The sequence below is a fragment of the Chiloscyllium punctatum genome, chromosome 31 (assembly GCF_047496795.1).
Source record: "Chiloscyllium punctatum isolate Juve2018m chromosome 31, sChiPun1.3, whole genome shotgun sequence".
NCBI classification, from domain to species: Eukaryota; Metazoa; Chordata; class Chondrichthyes; order Orectolobiformes; family Hemiscylliidae; genus Chiloscyllium; species Chiloscyllium punctatum.
In genome coordinates this window covers 27,122,035-27,144,069 of record NC_092769.1, presented here as the reverse complement: position 1 = coordinate 27,144,069, position 22,035 = coordinate 27,122,035, and the positions used below count along the sequence as shown (strand labels likewise).

Below are 22,035 nucleotides of genomic sequence, written 5' to 3'. Positions count from 1 at the left end.
ACAGTAGTTAGGTGGCCTTGAATACCATCGTGTGGCTTTATGTGCAGTGATTACTTTTATTTCAAGAGCTTTGAGATATTTTCCATGATTTGTAAAATGATTAATAATTTTGTGACAAACGTCCACATATGGTTATGAGCTGGATTTAAAGAATCCAATGTGTTGGTGTGAAAACCCTTCATTGTTGACATTTGCAAGCGAGGTGTATAATGCTCAGGCACTGGCTGGAAGTCAAGGTGTAAGAAAATCTGATTCATCCTGGAGCTGATTGATTCCAGCTGCTGTTTGACTTAGTTTAACTAATTTTGTATTTGTCCCGATTTCGCTGCCTGTCGGTGAATTTAGAACGTCCAATTTCAGTCCAAGGGTCACTTCACATCACTGGAGAGTTAAAATATAATTCACATATTGTGATAACAATGAATTTTCAATTAAAATTTGTGTTTTCACAAACAAAACGATTGGATGTTTTCCGGGAATTAAAAATGACATTGATTAAATATTTATTAAGATTGATAAACTGAGAATTATAATCTAGTTGCAGGAATGTTAAGCTGTTAAACCACAGACTTAGGACTGTTTTGATTTGGAGTGATTTGGAGGCGACAGTGTTGGACTGGGCTGTACAAAGTTAAAAATCCAACACCACCACGGCTATCGTCCAACAGGATTATTTTGCTGAACTAGCTCTCAGAGCGCTGCTCCATCATCAGGCGGAAGCTAGTGCTTCCAAATAAACCTGTTGGACTATAGCCTGGTGTTGAGTAATTTTTAACTTTGTTTTTTAGAAGGAATGTTTTCTTTTATTCAAATATACAGGCTTTTCAAGAATTCTATCTAGCCTTCTGTGATTTTCTTTTAGAGACCACTCATGTATAATTCATACAATTTTCACTGAAATCAGTATTTCAAATTTCCATCAGATTTAAGATGAAAATGAGTACCAAGTAATGAGTACTTCCACGAATGGAAAATACAATAAATTCAATTTACAGAGGCAAGATTCAAGTTCGATCTGAATAAGCAAATAAACACTTTGAATGGAAAATATCTGAAAACGTTTACATTTAAATTTGGACGAAGTCAAATTACTTCTTTTTGAAATACATGGCCTGAAAACTTTTTTGAAAATATGAACAAATCAGGACTATCAACATGTCTTGCTGTCAAGTGTCGTCGGCCAATTGTCATAAAGAATAAATACCACTTTCAGCAACAAGTATCATGTGTAATTACTGAATTGAAAAGTAAGTTGATAGCTCTTGTATTTGTTCGCAAAATGATAACCAGATGTTTACTGTGGTTATTGCGCTCAGTAACAATATGATCAAGATCAATGGCTGTTAGAATCATTGGCCACTCGTAAATAAGAACAGACACTGCTTTGAGCAACAAGTATCATGAATAATTACTGAACAGAAATTTCAGAGACACCCATTGTATTTATTGGAGGGAATGATGACCAGACGCTTACTGTGGTGATTAATCTCAGGAACAATAAGACAATTACTCAGATGATTTCCTGAACAGTAATTAGATGGTCATGAAGACCATTGTGTGGCTTTATGTATCGTGCTTTGTGTGAGCATTGATTTCAATAACATTGTGATAGTATACAAATGTGCAGCTGAGGTGACTTGGCCATGCTAAATTGCCCATAATGTTCACGGATGTTTAGGTTAGGTGTATTAGATTTTGTTAGAGTGGTGCTGGAAAAGCACAGCAATGCATGCAGTATCAGAGGAACAGTAAAATCGACGTTTTGGGAAAAAGCCCTTAATTAGGAATGCAGCCTGTATTCCTGATGAAGGGCTTTTGTCCAAAACATCGATTTTAATGTTCCTCGCATGCTGCCTGAACTGCTGTGCTTTTCCAGCACCACTCTAATCTAAACTCTGGTTTCCAGTATCTGCAGTCATTGTTTTTACCTAGGTTAGGTGTATTAGTCAGGGGAAATGTCGAGTAATCGAGCAAAGGAGTGTCTGGGTGGGTTAATCTTTGGATGGTCAGTGTGGACTGTTGGGCCAAATGGCCTGTTTCAACACTGTAGGGATTCTATGACTCTATGATTCTATGATTTTGGATTAAATTGATAGGTGAGTGCTAAAGATACTACTTAAAGTCAACAAAATCTTTAAGTTTAGCAAGGTACTTTGAAGCCATCATGCATGAAGTGAGATACGTGAGTGAGAGAGAGAGAGACAGAGAAACTAATGTTCAAATGAAAACACGCTAATAGTTTCACAGCATATCAATCTTACATTCACTATGAAAAGGTGAATGGAAAATAAAAACAAATTCCTGACAATTCATGAATGACTAATAATTAGAACTTTAATTTGATCAATGCACATACCAGTATTTAGATGAATTGCAATGTTTAGTTACAAATGTAGGTGATCAGCTGACCAATGAATAAAATGAAGTTGCATTTGGTTATTTTGCTGAAGAGGAATTTCGACTGTTAATATTTTCCTTTTTATAATTTCCGAACTGCTCTGACACATCTCCGCTGAAGGTGGAAATTGAAATCATTCCTCCTGATGTTGTCATAGAGAAACTGTCAGAGCTCCACAAAAACCCGTCATAATGTTACCATCCGGGAAGGGCAAGTGTATAGTCATATATTTACGGCGGCAACTCAAATGAAAATTAATCAGATGTTTCTTGTAATTATTTGAATGGGAATTAATTGCGTATGTCCTGTGTGTAAGGAACTGACAAACCGAATTAGTAATTTACAGTAATGATGTAACAAAGCAATAATGACTTTAATTAAATATGAATCTCGTGATTATTCATGATAAGAAAAAACCGAATCATTTGATCAGTGTACACTGATGAACGAAACTTAATCAATCAAATAGTTCTATATGTTCAATGCTTTTTATCACAGAATGAAAAGAAAATTAATATGCATTTGCAACATAAATGATTAGGAAAATAAATGAGAATTTTAAATGATTTTGTTCCATGAAAAGTGATTAACTTGTATTGTGTTTATAGATACAGTAAATGTTAACATTGAAGTTAAACATAATTAAATCAATTCAACTGTTTCCACGGTCAAAATAAAAATTGATATTCACAATGCCCACTGCAAAATCTTTACTGTATTTAATTTATGAGCCATAATTTCGTAGTAATACTTTGAACTATATTGAACAATGATTAGATAATAGCAACAATTGAATTGCCAAAATAATATCATTTCATTTAAGAATACTGAGAAATTTCAGTTAATTATTTCACTGAGCAATGTGGAGAAACGACCTGGAGTCATTCTAATGAAAAGTAATTACAGTTCTCTGAACGCTTCAGGCTGAGATTACCACGATCATTCAAATGAGCAATTATCATATATTTACAATGAGGCATCGAATGGGAAGTCATTGGTTCCATTATGGGATCGTTCACCTAAACAGTAAATTGATTTTTAAGTTGGAGTGTTCGTTCGAAGAAACAATTGATGGAATTAAAATGCGAATCGCACTATATTTGTTAGAAAGACTAACTCCAATAACTGTGCAAATTACTGTCATGGCAGTGACTGGAAAATTACGTTGTAATCTAAAAAAAAGATTCAATATTTTAAAAGCACTTTGTTGTGATGATGATTGGGTATTCATTTAGTTCAGTAAACTGAAAAATATAATATGGTAGCGAGCTTTATGATTCACAAAAATGAGCCATTCAGTGATTATTCAGCAGAATTGCTTTTGTTTCAAAAATGCAGGATTACAAGAATTACATGTTTCCATCCATTGGTTTGCTTATTGAGATGTAGCTTTAATTTACAACTTTTTGTTCATGGCCAATGTTTAGACATTCATGTCAGACGTATGAAATAAATAAGTAGATAGTGAAAGTGCACATTGCAGTGAACATAAGATACAGGGATCTTCCATAATTTTGTGATTATTGCACATCGACAAATAACTCGAGAGTAAAAAATAATTAGAAATCGACATGGAAAGCAGTTTTTTTTCTTATAAGAAATTGAAAGAAATCCTTATGCATTGCACATGGTTTGAAAACACATCAGTCACCAAAACACCAAGGTCATAAAAATCATCGGTTTAAGACAATAAGACCCGTAATGAAGAGTATTGTGCTCAATGGTATTTAGAGGACCTTGAACATCTTCATGTCGTTCTTGCAGAGAAAACTCTTTCATTCAACAGTTCTAATTGAGCACAAACAGCCAAGTTTCTGGTATTGAGATGGGGTATGTCAGGTTTCAGGAGTGGCAGGTTTATGGGGTATGTCAGGTTTATGGGTGGCACGGTGGCACAGTGGTTAGCACTGCTGCCTCACAGCGCCAGAGACCTGGGTTCAATTCCTGCCACAGGCAACTCTCTGTGTGGAGTTTGCACATTCTCCCCGTGTCTGCGTGGGTTTCCTCCGGGTGTTCCGGTTTCCTCCCACACTGCAAAGATGTGCAGTTCAGGTGAAGTGGCCATGCTAAATTGCCTTATTATTAGGTAAGGGGTAGATGTAGGGGTATGGGTGGGTTTGCTCTTCGGCGGGGCGGTGTGGACTTGTTGGGTCAGTTTCCACACTGTAAGTAATCTAATCTAAAAAGAGATTGATTGTGTTCAGACACTCTCTAGTCCGAGGCACAGACGGACGTTTCTGTGGCCAGCAACAAAAAATCATAATTATGTGTTGCCTCCCTGGTGCAGGATCAAGGATGTCTCCGAGAGGGTGCAGAATATTCTCTCAGGGGAGAGGGATCAGCAGGAGGTCATTGTACACATTGGAACAATAGGAAGGAAAAAGGATGATTTTCTGAAGGGAGAAAATAGAGTGTTAGACAGGAATTTAAAAAGGAGGTCTTCGAGAGTAATAATATCTGGATTACTCACGGTGTTACAAGCTAGTGAGGACAGGAATAGGAGGATAGAGCAGATGAATGCATGGCTGAGCAGCTGGTATAGATGGCAACCAGTTTCTAGTGGAGTGCCACAGTCCTGGGACAACATATTAATAATGACTTGGGTGAGGGAAGTGAATGTACTGTCACCAAGTTTGTAAATCAGTAGGAAGGCAAGTGGGCAGAACATTCTAGATAGGTTAAATGTGTGGGTGAAAACTTGGCATGTGGAATATAAGGAGGAGAAAGTCAGGAAAAATGGAAGAGTTTAATATTATTTAAATGGAGAAATACTGCAGATAGCTACAGAACAGAGGGATTTGGAATTCCACATCTGTGAATCAGAAAAAGCTGACATTGGAGTTCAGTGAGTAATAGAGAAGGTAAATGGAATGGTGGAACCAAAATCTGCAATTGCTGGAAAAACGCAGTACTGAAGAAGAGTCATTGGACCCAAAATATTAACTCTGTTTTCTCTCCACAAATGCTGCCAGACTTGCTGAGTTACTCAGTCAATTTCTGAATTTGTTTCTGATTTCCAGCAATCACAGTTCTTTGGATGTATTTTTTAACACATTGCTGGTTTTTATTTCAACGGGAATACAGTACAGCCTTCATCCTTTCAAAAGAGTCTCACAATCTGCTAAGCAGACCACTTTTTGCTTGTTTAGTTGACAAACTTGTTAAAGGCAAGATATCCAGCGAAAATTATGCACAAATTTCCAGTAAGCTCACACATTCCTGAACATTTACCAATTTGTCATTTAGTTTTAGGAAAAAATGAATTCTATTAAAGTCTTCACTTTTGCTGTCCTTGGCAATATCTGTGAATATGTGTGTGTGACTGCCTGCTTGTGCATGTTTGTTTGGGATATGTGTGTCTTTGTGTGTGTGTATGGGTGTCTGTCTGTGTATATGTATGTGTTTCTGAGTGTCTCAATATAGCGATAGGAGGTATATTTAGTAAGTTTGCAAATTATACCAAAATTGGAGGTGTCCTTCGAAGTGGAAATAATTGTCAGTTTGGAAGGTGTTGTCGAAGGATTTTTGGGAAACGTTTGCAGTGCACCTTGATTCAACTCAGCATCGGTGGTGGATGGAGTAGATGTTTGTAAGGCGGGTACAATTACAACACTTGAAAAGCATCTGGATTCAGATGCTGATAACTGGGACTAGGTTTATCCAAGTTATCTGATGGATGCCAGCCACTTAAACAAAGTGTCTATTTCCGTGCTGTACAACTCCACGACTCTGTGAATCTTGATTTGCAATTCTAATGTAGCAAATTGCAATTCGAGTATTTGGAGTCAAAGCCAAATCACTTGTTGCTGATTCACTCGATCGAACTTCAGGTCCACCATGGTTCTGTTAATTTCAATTGACGGGGTTGGCAGAGTTTAATGGTTTGGAGATCAGAGTTGACATAATACAAGATGGATGGATTAGTCTAAGGATTTCCGTTCAGAACAGTCGCCTAATATTTCCAGGCAGTGATAGTACTCGATCAGAATTAGAACCCGTTTCAATTGTTTGCCTTGATTTGCCTTGTGGAGAGGCAGGAATTGTTACCATTAACAGCTCAGTTTGTTTATACCAGAGAATGGAACAGCACAAACTCCAGGCAATTGCATATATCAAGTTAAAAATCACACAACACCAGGTTATAGTCCAACAGAATTAAACCTGTTGGACTATAACCTGGTGTTGTGTGATTTTTAACTTTGTACACCCCAGTCCAACACCAGCATCTCCAAATCATGGCATAGATACATGATGGCGGGGAGTTGAGGTTAATTATTTTTGAACGAATGTCACATTTCATCAAGGTAAGGAGGTAAATCCCTACCATCTTCATTCAGTAGTTACTATTGGCTGTGCACTGCCTGAGGGGCCACTGGAGCCGGATTCAATCATCGGGAAAAGCATGGTGAGTGGGACTAGGGAAGGAGCCCATACAGAGTGACAGCTGACGCAGACAATGAGAGGCTGCAGTACATCCCTCTGTGCTGCACCATTCCCTGTGTCCAGCTCTGTTCCAGTGGGTTGCTGCAATCTCATTGATACTCTGTCAGAGACACACTACCGGCTTGTTAGTGACGTACACTCGGCCCCAGCGTAGCTGATTGGTACATTGCTGGTCATCTACATTCACTATCAAACTGTTTCATAGAAAAGATTAAATGAATTCACCTGGACAAACGGATCGTTTACTCTGGTCAGAAGATCTGGAAATGACTAGGCAGCAATGAAACTGTCAGCCGTGAGCTATAGGTCTTTGTTCACAGTCAGGCTGATGGTAAATGTAGGAAGCGGCTGGGTCCTAAGGTAGTCAGGGAGACGACAAGTATCGCTTTTCAGCCTTTTGGCTAAGATCATGTGTAGTTCTGTTCTTGTCAGTTTTAATATCTGGTAAGTCCCTGATTTAGGGACTGAATATTAATCTGATTTTTGCAGGACGAAGTTGTGTCAGGAGCTTGCTCCGATAACTTCACGCATCATCCCAGTATTGCAGTGTTTCGGGGAATGGTGCACGTCCCCACTAAAAAAGGCGAACAGTAGATTTATTTTTTATATGTTGTATTCTTTATGATCCGAATGCGGAAAGCTTTCGGTTAGTCAAGTCAGACTTGCCTTCGTGCTAATCAGCTTGTTCTACCATCCGATTCGTTTGAGTCTTTCTGCGTGTTATGTTCAGCACTCACTCTTAATGTTGTCACTTCATCCCCGGTACATGCTGCCTCTTCCCACCAACTCCAATTCCCAACAACAGAAGTTTTACAAAGTTACCCACCAGCTCTACCTAATGGCAAACGGCATTTCAGAAAACAAAAGGGAGAACATGAAGCTATTGAAGTAATCAACAGTTCGGATTTTGATGATGATGAGAGTCACTTTGATGTATTAAATGAGAGATTTTAAGAACAATGTGAAGCAAAGATCTGATGTATTTAAGGCACAGAGTCAGAGAGATGTGCAGCACAGAAAAAGATCCTTCAGCCCAACTCGTCCATGGCAACCAGATATCCTAACCTAATTTCGTCCCATTTGCCAGCATTGGTCCATATCCTTCTAAATCCTTCCTGTTCATATATCCAACCAGATGCCCTTTAAATGCTGTAATTTAGTTTAATTTAATTTAAATGCCTCCACCACTTCCTCTGGCATCTCATTCTATACATGCACCACCCTCTGCATGAAAAAGTTGCCCCTTACATCCTGTTGATTTTTTTCTGCCCTCTCATGCTGAACCTATGCCCTCTAGTTCTGGACCCCCCACCGCAGGGAAAAGAACTGCTGACCTCTACATTGGACAGAGCGACTGCTGCTCTCTATATGATACACAGGGACAGCTGTTGTCCATATTATACACAGGTACTGCTGTTCTCCAGATAAGACACAGGAACTGCTGTTCTCTTTCTTATACACAGGTACTGCTGTTCTCTATATTCTACCCATGCACTGATAATAGACAGAGGGATTGCTATTCTCTGTATTATACATAGGGACTCATGTTCTCTATATTAGACACAGGGATTCATGTTCTCTGCATTATACAATGTGACTGCTGTTCTCTGTTTTCACAGGGACTGTTGTTCTCTATGCTATACCCTGCTATTCTCAGGAACTATAGACCGGTGAGCCTGACATCAGTTGTGGGCAAGTTATTGGAGGGATCCTGAGGGATAGGATTTACACACATCCGGTTAAGCAAGGGCTGGTTAGGGATAGTCAATGTGGCTTTGTGCATGGGAAATCATGTCTCACAAGCTGGATTGAGTATTTTGAAGAATCACCAAAGAGGATTGATGAAGGCTTTGACAAGCTCCCTCATGGTGGCCTGGTTAGCAAAATTAGGTCACATGGAATACAGGGAAATCTAGCCATTTTGATACACAACTGGCTTGAAATTAGAAGACAGATGGTGGTGGTGGTGGAGGTTTGTTTTACAGACTGAAGCCCTGTGACCATTGGGGTGCCACAGGGATTGGTGCTGGGTTCACTGCTTTTTGTCATTTATATAAATTATATGAATGTGAGCATAAGAGGTATATTTATTAATTTGCAGATGACACCAAGATTGGAGGTGGAGTGGACAGCGATGAAGGTTACCTCAGAGTATAACAGGATCTTGATCAGATGGGCTGCTGAGCTGAGGAGTGGCAGATGAAGTTTAATTTAGGTAAATGAGAGGTACTGCACTTTAGAAAGGAAAATCAGGACTGGGTTTATACACTTAATGGTAAGGTCCTGGGGAGTGTCCAATGAGACCTTGGAACACGGTTCATAGTTCCTTGAAAGGGGAGTCACAGATGGATATGTTAGTGAAGAAGGTGTTTAGTATGTTTTCCTTTATGGGACAGAGCATTGAATATGGGAGTTGAGAGGTCATATTGCAGCTGTGCAGCACATTGGTTGGGCTACTTTTGGATTATTGTGTTGCATATCAGGCTTTCTTTCTCTTCAAAGCATGTTATGAAACTTGAAAGGGTTAGAAAATACATGGGAACAAATGTTCTCGGCAATATGCACATGATCTGCTCTTCTCTATAATACAGACAGGGACAGCTACTCTCTGTAATACACACAGGGACTTCTGTTTCATATACTCAGAAATTGCTGTTTAGTATAGCATACACAGGGACTGCTGTTCACTGCAGTTTAGAGAATAAGTGCTATTCTGTATAATCTAATATTGCAGGTCAAGCGATGACCCAGTGATGTTATCGTTGGACTGCTAATCCAGAGACCCAGGTAATGTGCTGGGGACCCAGATTCAAATCTTGCCATGGCAGATGATAGAATTTGAATTTCAGAAAATTCTGCAAGTATGAGAGTAATCATGATCATGAATCCATCGCTGATTGTTTGAAGAACCCAACTTATTCTGGAATGGCTTTTAGGGAAGGAAATTGCCATCCTTACCTAGTCTGGTCTCCATGTTTTTCCAGACCCACAGCAATGTGTTGGAATCTGAACTGCTCTTTGCACCATTAGGGATGGCCAATAAATGCTGGCTGAGACAACAACACCCTCATCCCACAAATTAATAAAAAAGATAACATTTAACAAACTGGAACAGAAACGATGTGCCAAACCGCCACCTTCTGCACTGTAACATGACATTGATTACTACTTGAGGTCCTGTGGGATGTAAATTGTGGAATTTATAATTGATAATTTTGTTCAAAAAGTGTGGAGCTAAATAAACATAGCCAGTCAGGCAGCATCTGATGAGAAGAGTCGATGTCTCCAACATAAGCTCTTCCTCAAGACCATCTGTTCCTTTTCCAGCACCACACTTTTTGACACTGATCTCCAGCCTCTGCAGTCCTCACTTTCTCCCAGCATAAATTTTGTTGGTGTAGTTTTTTTCTGTGTCTCTGAACTTCACAGTATTCCTGTAATTGTGGTGATTTCTTAAAAGAACAGTTTCAAAGCTCGGCTGCAGAATGGATGGGTTTTGTGCACTAATGAATGTTTATTAAAGCTAAGCTGTTATGTCTCAAAGTCAAACAAATTTGAACTTTTAGAAAGAGATTCACTGAACTCACCAAATTTCTAGCCACTCTGTTTACGGTGAATTTCTAAGGCAACAAAAAGTGATCAACCTTATCCCAAACTGTAATCCCAGACTTTCAAGCAAACTATATCAGTAATATTGCTCACGTACAGGTGGCAACCAGTTCTATTGTTTCGAAAACATTGCAAAAGGAGTTGAAATGTGAAAGGTGATGCTGATTGGCTAGCTCATCATTAAAATGGCATTGCAGCAAAAACAGTTAGCCGTCAATCTTAATTCTCAGACCCGATAGGTGGACTCTGATTGGTCGGGGTGTCAGCATGGGGATACAGCAGTGGTTGGTTGTCTCCATGATGCATTTCTTATCGAATAAGTGCAATGTCTGTAAAAATTCTGTTTGCCTACATGAACCAGGGTCCTGCGGAATTATATTTGTTGCTTCTAACGCATGCGCAGATGCACCCAGCTGTTGATCTTGCGTGTTTGAAGGTGGTAACCTGCCGAATGATGCCAATGATAGAAATTGTTCTCACGGTTCACTGCACCCACCAAGTCTGGGTTCCCCATGACATGTAAAATCGATGTCCCTTTTCTGTCCTATCATATCTGTTACTGAATCTGCACAGCCTGAATTGGCTGAATACTTTGTGAAACTATTATAATCATATCTAAATGAGTTTTCCACATGCACAGTGAAGGAGTCCCTCATGATTACGAAGACCACATGAGAGCTACGTTCTGAGAGTGACAACATGCCCACGTGCTCTTTCAACATTGCCAGCTTATTATTATTACAGTTCAAATAAGCCATTGAAATTCAGACATACCACTTGTGTCTGATTCAGTGTTCACCAAACATCATCTCTTTTTTCCTTTCTGGTGGCATCATGGCTTCCTGGTTAACACAGCACCAGGGTTCTGGGTTCAATTCCAGCCTTGGGTAAATGTCTGTGTGAATATTGTCCCCCGTGTCTCTTTGGATACTCTCCCCAGGTCTGCATGGGTTTCCTCCTACAATCCAAAGATGTGCTGGTTAGGTGAATTGGCTGTGCTAAATTGCCCATAGTGTTCCAGGTTAGGTGCATTAGTCTGGGATAAATGTAGAGTAATAGGAGAATGGGTCTGGGTGGCTTACTGTCTGGAAGATCGGTGTGGACTTCTTAAGCCTATGGGCCTGTTTCCACGTTGTTGGGAGTCTATGATACACATGAACTGAGCACCTTGTGCAGTTGACTTCAGTTCCAATAACAACGTGTCTGACCAAATAGATAGTGTTGCCATGGGATATTCTCGAGGGAAAACTCTTCCTAACATCTTTATTGGTAACCATGCAAAACACATCTCTGATGGCATGATACCTAGCCTCTATCCATTTGCATATCTTCAACATGTAGATGACATGTTTGCGACATTTGAATCTGCATTAAAGAGTTTCTTTATAAAGCTCGATGATCGCCACCTGATGCTAAAATTCACCACTGAAATGGAGTACCCTTTCCTTGATACATTCATTGCGAAATCAGCCAAATTGTTTTTAAACTCCAATAACTGAAAGCCAACATTCACTGGTCAGCATACTTGTTAGGATTCCTACAGGCCCCAAGATCAACTTGTGGGGACCGTCATGAATATAGTCCTCACCATCCTCTCACTGTGTGGACTTGATACTGAGATAGAGCCGATCAAAACTGGTTCTTGTAATAACAGATTCCCAGATGAAACCATCACTCGTTGTACATCATAAAAACTCATGAAAAGGCCTATCTCCACCACTTTGACACTTTGCAGTGCCTTATCAGGTCATTATCTGGGAAAGGAAATGTCATAGAATCATAGAGTCATCGAGTCTGACAGCATAAAGAAAGCACCTTCGGCCCATACTGGTCTAGGATAACCAGAAGATAGAACATGGAGCATTACAGCACATGCCCTTTATGGAACTGCTCGGCTAATACAGGAAGTTACACTCACAGAATATGGAGCATTGCAGTGCAGTACAGGCCTTTATGCTACCCCTTGTCTAACACCAGACATTAGACGAATACAACATAGAACATTACAGCGCAGTACATGCCCTATATGGAACCGCTCAGCTAATACAGGAAGTTAGATTCAAAGAACATGGAGCATTATCACGAAGTACAGGCCCTTCGTGGAACTGCTCGGCTAATAAAGGATGTTTGACAAATACAACATACAAGATTGCAGTGCAGTACAGGCCCAATATGGAACTGCTCGGCTGATACAGGGAGTTAGATTCATAGAACATGTAGCGTTACAGCGCAATACAGGCCCTTCGTGGAACCGCTCGGCTAAAAAAGGAAGTTAGTCTCAGAGAACATAGAACATTACACCGCAGTACAGGCCCAATATGGAACTGCTCGGATAATACAGGGAGTAAGAATCATAGAAAATGGACCATTACAACTCAGTACAGACCCTTTATGCAATCACATGGCTAATAAGGGGACGACCGAGGCTTGTTTCTGTAGTGTAGTGGTCATCACGTTCGCCTCACACGCGAAAAGTCCCCAGTTCGAATTTGGGCAGAAACTGCTTTGTTCTTCAACGGCAGCCTTTTACATGGACAAGAACGGAGCTTTCTTACTTGCTTTCCCATGTGCAAACCTTCCCTTCGAATTTGCTTGAACAAATCTGCTCTCGTTGTGAAATGTAATGCAATTCCATTTACTTACAGTGCAAAACATTGGCGCTGGATTAAGGCTCCCGCCTCGACAGAGGCGTGGGTTCGAATCCCACCGCTGCTGTTTCTGCTGAACAGCTCCAAAGGCACAGCTTGTTAAAATGCTGTTTCAATCCCTGCTGCATTTCTGTTTAAAACAGAAGAAAAATGGATTTGCTTCCCGGGGAATTGACTGCGGTGTGGGAAAGTGCCGAATTTTCCAAAGTGTCTGTGCTGTCATGATCGTGTTCGCCTCCCGCAAGGAAAATCGCAAGCAGCTCTACTGTTGCTTTCAGTTCCAGGCAAGTTGAGCTTTTACTGGAACCGAATGGAGACTGTTATTTCATCGCTGTTGCGAAACAGAGTCCTACGGTGAGTCGACTCGTCGTTATTTGGTTTTCTGGCCAATGAGAAAATCGTTCCAATCTATTTCGATGTCATATGTTATTGAATTTCTCCCACTTCCATCATTTCCGTCCTGGAGTCATCGGAAGGGAAAGGTAATCTAATCGAGACTGTGATTGGTGAAATTCACTTTTTATGGCCCATTCTTATTATGTTCTTTCTTTGTCTCTTTGCAGCATTGTCTGGGAAGTGGTGGTGCACTCAGGCTCCAGTATGTTTGAAAGAGTAGTTTGGAATTGCCCTGTTGTTAGTTGTGTGATTACTTTATGGCTCATGCCCCCGGACTGTCTCACATTTAGCATTCATGCTCGCTGTGTCTGAAAATGCATTTGGTTTTCCAGTTTTGTTTGTGTTCCGTGTTAAATGCTTTCTGTTTTGCGATTCGCTCAATCCATTACGAATTAACAGGGTTTCTGAGGTAACTTCCAGCTGCAAAAATCCTTAACTGAGAATCTGGGAAACTTTCACGGAGTATGGTCAGTCGGAGCAAAATTAAGGGTGTCATTCGTTTCTGCAGTGTTTCACAATACTACCTTTCCCGTGAGCAGTCGAACAGACTAAATGATTTTGCCACAGACTGCGACGGTAAGCTCCGCAAACACGAAATTCTTTAAAGCAGGTGTAAGCAACACAACGTTATTGGGGTACACCGCGTGGAAACAGATACTTCGGTGTATCTCGTCCATGCTCACCACATAGCCAAAATTAAACAAGTCCCATTAAACAACGAGCTCATGGAAACAGAAAGGTGAAAGGTAGAATGGCTTCAACTTTCAGTGCTGTATGCCACTGACCTCCAGCGGGGCTGACCGAGGCTTGTTTCTGTAGTGTAGTGGTCATCACGTTCGCCTTACACGCGAAAGGTCCCCAGTCCGAAACTGGGCAGAAACTGCTTTGCTCTTCAACTGCAGCCTTTGACAGACAAGAACGGAGCTTTCTTGCTTGCTTTCCCATGTGCAAACCTGCTTTCGAGTTTGCTTGAATAAATCTTCTCTCGTAGTGCAATGCAATGCAATTCCATTTTCCATTTACTAACAGTGCAAAGCATTGTAAAGTTTTTCTCCAACCTGGTTCTGATCATATGCCATTCTGTTTGAGAGTGTAGTTACCCCCTTCTGATCCGTCCAAGAAAAGCATTACCGCATTCGCATTCCTTGCGCAGGCGGCCCGGTTCAAAGACAGGGAAGAAGCTGATGCGCTGGTGTCACAGCGCACCACGGATTCCTGAACTTGTCTGTCTGTCAAATGTACCCCAAAGTCGTCTGTGAAAGACCTCATTTGGAAGGTGTCTGTCGTTATTCAACTTGCGAGAATTGGCACCAGAGGTTCTGAATCATATTTTGGAGCAGTTCGCACGTTAGTGGCTCATTCAATCAGCAACAGCAATGAAAGAAATTACACTCTCAGGAGGACCGTTGGACTTTCACCACAGCTGCAACTTCCTCACTTCCCCACTCGCCCTCGCCGTTTACATTTTCCTGCTCGTCAGTGATTTAAAGAAACTCAAATGGATGCGATGTCATTCTGCAGCCTCTCTGGAGATTCCTCCGTTTCAGTTCCAACATGGCTTATATCTCGGGCTGCACCTTAATACTAGCGATGCCACGAAAGCATCCCTGTTACCTCAGTGCGATAACAGGCCATTTGTTTGAATAAAATGACCCTCCAAAGAGTAACCCACCCAAACACTTTTTCCAATCATATTTCTTCATATTTACTGCTGACTAATACACATATCCCTGAACACAATGTGCATTTTAGCATGGCCAGCTCACCTAACCTGCACATGTTTGGATTGTGGGAGGACACCACAGCAAAGTCACATAGACTTGGGGAGACCGTGCAAAGTCCCCACAGTCCCCCGAGGAGAGAATCAAACCAATGTCCCTGGCGCTGTGAGCCAGTATTGCTAACCACTGAGGTACCATGTAATCTTTTGCAATAAGTAAAATCAGTGAAAGATACGTCAAAAACAAGTTTCAAATGAACACTCTCCGGCATTGTCAAAGAATGTCAATCTTGCATTCAATACGAATAGGTGTAATGAAAATAAAAAATACAAAATCCCGCCAATTCATGAATAAACAATAATTAAAAGTTTAATTTGATCAAAGTTCATAACAATGTTTCGACGAATTGCAATTTTTAATGACAAATGTCGGTAATTAGCTGACTAATGAATAATTGGAAGTGGCATATATTTACTTAATGCCGAAGAAAGCGACTTGTTTTCCCTCTTGTTACACAGCAGAATAACAATGTGTGTGTGCGTGTGTGTGTGTGTGTATGTGTGTGTCTGTGTTCGAAATGTTTGAATCAAGCTGTTTCTAACAAAATAACTGATGACTTACGAGCACTTAGTCTTGTCAGCTTTAAAACCACAACATTTGTCAAATATTTTCCAGGAAATTACAACCAGAATAACTAGTTAACTTCTTTTCATAGGAACCCAAAGAGAATAAGTAGCGGACACTGTGAATTAGTTGAGTCATTGCAAGAATTCAACTGAAGACAACATCCCTTCTTTCCAAAATGTTCAAAATTTAAAAAATGAAAATTTATTGCCATTGTTGAATGAAAGAATAGAGATGTTAATTCTTTTTCATTTGATTTTGTTGCATGAAACATCCGTAAGCTGTATTATGATTACAAACACAATAAATGTGAGCATTGAAGTCAAATATAATCAATTGAATTCAACTATGTTTCAACAGATAAAATAAAAATTGATATTTACAATGATTGAGAGATTGTGCACTGCAATACATTTGCAGTGGTTCATATACTGTGCCGTAAATCCACATTTGCGCGACCTACTAGATTGAATAATTATTATTTTTATTCTAAATCAGCAACAATTGAATTATCAAAGTCTGTCAATGCATTAAAGAATAATGAATAATCTCTTTTTGCAAGTGATTGAGCAATGTCTGGAAATGAACTGGAATTAATTCAGTTAAAAGTAATTACATTTTCCTGAATTTTAAGACTGAGATGACCGTGATCATTCAAATGAGCTAACATCAGATACTTGCAATGACGTTGGATGGGAAGTCATTGGTTCCTTTGTGGGGTAGGTGACCTGAAAAATAAAGGCATTTTCATACTGTACTATTAGTACTCAGAAATAATAGATTAAATCTAAATGTGAATCTCATTGTATGTGTTCAAAAGACTTATTTAAAAATAATTGTGCCATTATTGTAATGGCAATGACTTGATAATGAATGCTGTATTTTGAAGAATTAAAATGAATCAATATTTCAAAAGCATTTTGCTGTGATGTTGATTGGATATTTATTAAGATCAGTAAATTGAGGCATAAAACATTGTACCTAGCTTTATGGATTGAAGAAAAATGAGCCATTCAGTGATTATTGAGCAAAATTCTTTTTTTAAGTAAAAAATGTACGTAATACAAGAATTGTGAATTTCCATTAGACGGATTCCTTGTAGAGATATGTTACATCAATTAAATGATCAATATTATGATCAATGTTGAAAGATTTGTGTCAGAATTAGGAAGAGAATTCGTAAGTCATGAAAGTGAGCTTGAAACTGAACAATGTAGTCAATGACATGTAGCGTATATGTGATTTTAATAATATTATCATTTTTGTACAATGATGAATAATGTTGGAATAGAAATGCCAAAAAAATCAACATGGTCAAAGCAGTTCTTTTCTCACAATGAAATGAAAACAATAATCATTTTGTAGCACTCATTATTTGAAATAGCAGGTTTTTAAATGTGACATATACAGTGAAGGCTAACCCTTTTGCAAAAATGTGGGAAGTTCACAAATTTAAAATGCAGTATTTGTTCAATTTGTAATAAAAATGGTTATAATTTGAATTGTCTCTTGTACACACACAACAAAAAAGGAGCTTAAAGATTGTTAGATTGACAAAGATTTGCTTTACAACATTATTGTAGTATAGTCAATATCTGTGATAAAGTAGAATTATTGGTTTAAACAATATAAATCAACATTAAAGACTGAGCTGAAATATAGCACCTCAATTGCATTAACTGCATAGAATAGTAAATAAATGTTTATTGTTGTCATTTGTCCTAGGAACAATAAGATACTTACTCAGGTTATTCCACTGAATAGTAATCAGCTGATGATGAATATCTTTGTGTCGCTTTATGTGCACTGTTTTGTGTGAACATTGATTTCAATAAATTTAGATATTTACATGAATTAGGAACAGACTGATAACTGGGTGTGAAAGATCTTATTTAAGATTAGACAATTTTTCCGAATTCAGGAGGTTTGCTGAACAAAACACTGTTAAGTCATCATGCAATAAACTGGATTAGAGAGAAATATGCAAATTCAATTTTCAAATGAATGCACTCGGATATTTTCAGAACATTTCAATCGTACATTCAATATAAATAGATGAATGGAAAACTAAAAACAAATTTCAGACAACTCAAACAGATCAATAACTAAAAATTGATATATAGTAGGAAGTGGCATTTGTTTATTTAACTGAAGAATAACTTAATTTTTTTCTAATATTTATACCTTTGAAGCATCAAGTTCTATCTTTACTTTGCATATTTCATCTTTGTGAATGCAACATTATCAAATATTTTGCAAAGAATATTGATTGAGTGTAATTAGATACATTCTGTTATTAGCGGACTGAAGAATATATATAGCAGATACTGTGATTATTGGAATGAACAACAAATGAAAACATATCTCATGTTGAATTGAAAGGCAATTCATTCGATTCTTAGATATTTTCTTCTCAACATTCAGAGCTGCTCTGGCACAGCTCTGTGCAAGGTGGGAATTGAAATTGGTCTGGTAACAGAGACACGACCAGACAACTCTGGTCTGGTAACAGATACACGACCAGAGTTGCACTAGATTCCTTCATAACATTCCCAACCAGGCTGGGCAGGGCTGAAAACTAATCAGATGTTTATTGCGATAATTGGATTGGAATTAAATGGTTGGATACTGTGTACAATCTTCTGAAAATTCAGTAGTAATTTACAATAATGATGGGAGTTAACAAATGTCTTAATTTAACATGATTTTTATGATCACTTGTGGAACGACAACTTGACAGAATTGTGTGATTACTGTGCATTATAAATAAAAATGAATATAATTATTCTATATGTTCATAAGTTCCACATTTTCAGAAATGCAAATTACAATGCTTTTGATCTACACGTAAATTGGAACAAAATGATGAATTGGTCAATCAATGTGCCTATTCAGCTGAAGACAACTTTCATTCTTTCTAAAATACACGATTTCTAAGTCACCATTTCCTGTGGTTGTTTAATGAAAGAAGAGAGATGCCAACCCTTTTTTGTGTGCTTCAAAAAATTCATGGGGATTTCAATGATTTTGCACGTGAAAAATATTCAATTGTTATTGTGATTAAAAACACAATAAATGTTAACATTGAAGTGATTTCTAATCAAATCAATTCAAAAGTGTTTCCAAGTTTAAAATGAAAAGCAATATTTAGAATGATTGAGTGATTGTGCATTGCAATGTCCTTGCATTAGTTATTATATGAAAACATAGTTCCACATGTACACCCCTTACCGAATTGAACAATTATTAGGTTTTGGCAACAAATCGATTTGAAATATTTTATTAATGAATTTAAGAATAATGAGGTATCTCCTCTTACTATTCCACTGAGTAATGTTCAGAAATGAAGAGAAATATTGCAGTGTAAATTAACTGGTGTTCTCTGAATTTCAATGGCTGAGAAGACTGTGATCTTTCAAATGAGCAAAAGTCAGATACTTACAAATGATGTTGCAATGGTAATTATTGGTCTTTTGTGGGCGTATTGGCCTTATCAAACAAGTTTTAATGTTGTAGCACTCACACTAAGAAATATGGAAGGTATTAAAAGCACATTGTACTTGTTATAAAGCCTAAGTTAAAGTATTGCGTAATTATTGTAATTGATAATTGTTTCTAAAATCCTGATAGATAAATTGACTTAATATTTTGAATGCACTTTGCTCTGATGTCGATTGTCTATTCATTAAGATAAATAAACTGAAAATTAAAATATAAAACGTGGCTTTAATAATTAAAAAATCTCAGCAACAATTGAACATCGTTCAACTTTTTTTTGGTTGGTTCATGTCTATTTTATTAATGTAACTTTTATCATGATAAATGTTTAGATAAATGTCAGAACTAGGAAGAAAATAATGAGGATGGGAAAGTGGGTATTATTATGCACTAAACATAGAGTCAATGACATTTGGTACAGGGAGTCATTTTGTAGCAAAAAAAACTAATAATTGTGTGATTATTGTTCATTGACAACTAATGTTGGAAGAAAATAAAACTACCTCAAAATGAAATTAAAATAAATATCATTTTGGAGGTCACATGATTTGAAAAATGGAAATTGTCACTTAATGTGACATTTGAGCTGAAGAATCGTTCTTCCCCCCGCCACCCCCATGTGTAGTCCTGTCAATAATTTAAAATTTAGTATAAGTTGAACTAAATAACAAATGGATGTTCCTCCATTGTTTTCTTGAAAACAAAAATTTAAAAAATTAACATGAAAATGATATCGCTCTGCAAGGAATAATTTCACAGATAATAAGTGTTTGTATTGAATTTAAATGTCACCATAGCTGTAGGAGTGATTTCCCCTGACAGGGAATGAAGACTGAGGAGATAGGCCGAACTCAGGCAAGTGGAAGATGTTTACTCATGCTGCAATCAGTTAATGCAGGGATCATCCCCCCGAGGCCAATCTAGGAAGGGAGGTCCATGACACACTAATGTGTACAGTAAAAAGCAGTATTTTTACACACCTTCTGTATTACAATGTCCACATGCAATGTGGTTACAGTCGTTCCATCATGATACAGACACCCAATCCTGTAGAACACCTAATCTTGGATGAACATCAATATGGATAGCCCGAATTTCCTATTGGTTCATGGTGTTTTACAGGTGCTATAATCTCCAGGCCTTGGGATCTCTGTGCATTTTATTTCCTCACATTACAAAATTAATTTCTGCAGTCCTTTGGGCCTCTCACTATGCCTTATTTACAATTCTCAAGAATATGTAATTAGAAAAGTTTTAAATGTTCTGAGCAATTTTAAAATAGTAACTATTTCTGACAATCAAACCCTGCCGGTTTCCCTGACAGCCGCTGTGGAAGTTAGCTGGGCTCTATCCTGCAGTTGGTGTTTATTCATTCACTGGGACAATTATTCTTTCATTAATGAAAGTCAGGGTTGGTCATTTTTCTGTGTGCCTGCATTCTCTTATCACTATCTGGTGTATGACTGTCTGGAATTGCATGCTTATGGACTTGGAGTAGGATTGTACAAAATGTTCTTTTTTTAACTTAAGACTGAAACACACTGTTGGTCTTATTTATCTCCCCTCCACCATTTTGTGTTTTAATTCCAAGGCAGGCTGCTCAGGGCTTCCCTACAGCAGCAAATCAATAAGGATTTCAGCATTAAAATAAAAATCAACATTCGCTACCATTAGGAAACTGTACCATGCAATATGCTTACGTCACTGAGACTTAATTCCACACTTAAAGCCGACTATACTGATTTGATCAATGATTACATATTAGATATAAGTAACAATTAGTGTTAAAACTAGTCACTGTAAACTTAAAATGATTAGAAATGTCATATTACAATCCGCAACATGTAGAATTGGAGTCGAAAACAATCAGATGTATCTTCATTTGTAAGGCTGAATATGAATCCAATGATTTCTGTGAACATTCAAATGAGAAGATATCAGATATTTCCTGTCAGTGTTGGATGAGGGATCATTGCTTGGTTTGTGGTTGTGTTGACCTGGAATAAAAGATAATTTTTTCTTAGTAAAATTAGCACTATGAAATAATGATTTAAATTGAAATGTGAATCTCACGATATTTGTTACAAAACCTAAATTAAATTACTGTGTGATTGTTGGACTAACAATGAATTGGTAATCTATTTTAGAACACTGACACATTAAGTGATTCAATATTTCCAAACGGGTTTGCTGTGATATGGTACTAAGCACATATGCTCTTACTTAAAAATTAAAATCATGGAAATGAAAGAAAGATAAATACACATACCATGCGCTTATTGTAAATTCATGCAAAATACAACTGTGGAATATGTTTAAAGCAGTTTTTCCTGAAATGAAAAGATAACTAGAATGATTAGCAGCAGGATGTAATCGCAATAAAAAATCATTCAATGTGACTATTCAGCTGCAGGCAGCTCCCCTTCCTTACACATATGTATAACTTCCAACAATTCAAAATTTACTCTGATAAAGAAAAGAACATACGCATGTAAATTCTTTTTTCTTGTTGACAAAAAAGTCACAAATTTGAATTTTTTTAGCTTTAAAAAATTTAACTATTACTGTGATCAGAAATACAATAAAACTTCATGTTGAAGAAAAATCAAATCAAATCAAAATACACATCGATATTCACAATAATTGGGAGAGTGAACACAACAATATCTTTCCATCAGTTAATGTACTGAGCCATAAT

General features: G+C 37.9%; 1 long non-coding RNA gene and 1 other non-coding gene across 6 annotated transcripts in view; one reads left to right on the top strand and one right to left on the bottom strand.

The window, feature by feature from the left end:
• Nucleotides 1-7,222: 7,222 nt before the first annotated feature.
• Nucleotides 7,223-7,413, top strand: LOC140457249 (U2 spliceosomal RNA). Its single transcript, XR_011953352.1, has one exon. It is a non-coding gene; the product is annotated as a U2 spliceosomal RNA (small nuclear RNA).
• Nucleotides 7,414-16,020: 8,607 nt separating this feature from the next.
• The window catches only part of LOC140456927 (uncharacterized), a 56,966-nt gene continuing 50,951 nt past the window's right edge, over nucleotides 16,021-22,035 (bottom strand). For all 5 annotated transcript variants that reach the window (XR_011953212.1, XR_011953213.1, XR_011953214.1 and 2 more), the window contains one exon: nucleotides 16,021-21,334. This is a non-coding gene — a long non-coding RNA (uncharacterized lncRNA). The remainder of the gene's footprint in view (nucleotides 21,335-22,035) is intronic.